The following is a 1,512-nucleotide window of genomic DNA, read 5'->3' on the forward strand; positions in this document are numbered from 1 at the left end:
CTTGAGGTCGACCCTGTGCCTTCCCAGAGAGGGCAGGGATTTGGCTTTAGGATATTTCACATCACCCTGTTTCAAGCAGGACAGCTCCAAATTCATCCTTTCTCCTCTGTCCTGCCCATATTTTTGGGGAGCAGAGGTTTTGGTATGTTTTCCTTGGTGGTCCCCCGAGCCCTCCCGATCCCAGCATCCCGCCAGCTCCCTGCAGGAGCAGCAGCTTTGGGATGTAACTGCGGAAAGCCCTCTCCTGGCAACATGCTTGGCAGCAGCCTTCTGCAAAACCCCTGCAACTTCTGCCACTAATCAAGCACGTTGCAATACATTATCCATGAAATCCACTCCTTGCTCTCAAGGTGGCTTTGCACTAACCAAAACCAAAGTAAGGTCAATGACCCCTGTCTGCATTCCCACATCCTGGGCTGGATACCCATTCTATTGAGATACCATTGAGAAATGACCCTCCATCAGACTCATCAGTGGTTAATTACCTCGAAATCACAGCTGGGTGATTTGATTTCAGTGCTCCATCCAGATGATTCTCTTTCTTTTGCTTTTCCTGGGGCCTGTTTCCCTGGTGTGGGACAGATGCTGGCTGTGTGGGCAGGGTCTGGCCAAGGTGACTGAATCCAGTATGGTTAGGGGGAAAAAAAAAAAAAAAAAAAAAAAAAAATGTGGTATTTTCACATCCAGAAGCCTTTTTTTGCCTGTTTCTGGGGGCACTTTCCCCCATTCTGGGGGATGCAGCGGGGGGAGCGATGGCAGCCTGGCGCCTGTATCCTCCGGCTTTGGTGCCATCTAGTGCCTTCCCACAGGCTGCTTCCAGCCCCGGCTTTCGGAGCTAAAATGTCGGTGGCCAAACTGCATTAAACATCATGAATATTACCTCCTTTGCAGACTGAGTGCTGCCAAGAGCCCTTCCCACTCCCCCTTCCCCCCACCTCCAAGAGCCTCAGTGGGGCTGGGAGCAGGTCGGGCTGAGCCTGGAGCACCAGGAATTAAGGGAATTCCTCCCCGGGGCACGGGAGGGTGCAAGTGTAAAGCTAATTTTGAAGCAGTTTCGAGAACCTTTCTGAGCATTTTAGAATTTTGCCTTTCTCCCTCAGGAGCTGGGAGTGCTGGCCTAAGGCAAGACCTCACATCAGCCATCGACGAATGGGGGAGTTCAGCATCACCCCTCCAAAAACCTGGACTTAGCATGTAGTGCTGCTGCTTACCAGGGTATAAAGCATTACATAAGGATACTTTTTTTTTGGCTGGCAGGGAGCTCAGACCCTCCTGGAAAGCATGCTCCCTGCCTTATGCCATGCCCAGGTGGGACCGCTTTAAAAATTGCTCCAGTTCTTCCTTTTAACAGGCAGCTGGAGGAAGGAAAGTTTGTGAGAGGAGCCAGTGGTTCCACAGCTCCAAGTGGGATGGGGTTTTTAATGGCCCGTGTTTTAGCAGCATCCCAGCCACAGAAAAAGGTCCTCAAATGCTCCCAGGAGGTGTGGAGGGATGGTCAGGTGCGCACCAGGG

The sequence above is a fragment of the Tyto alba genome, unplaced genomic scaffold (assembly GCF_018691265.1).
Source record: "Tyto alba isolate M040663 unplaced genomic scaffold, T.alba_DEE_v4.0 Super-Scaffold_42, whole genome shotgun sequence".
Lineage (NCBI taxonomy): Eukaryota > Metazoa > Chordata > Aves > Strigiformes > Tytonidae > Tyto > Tyto alba.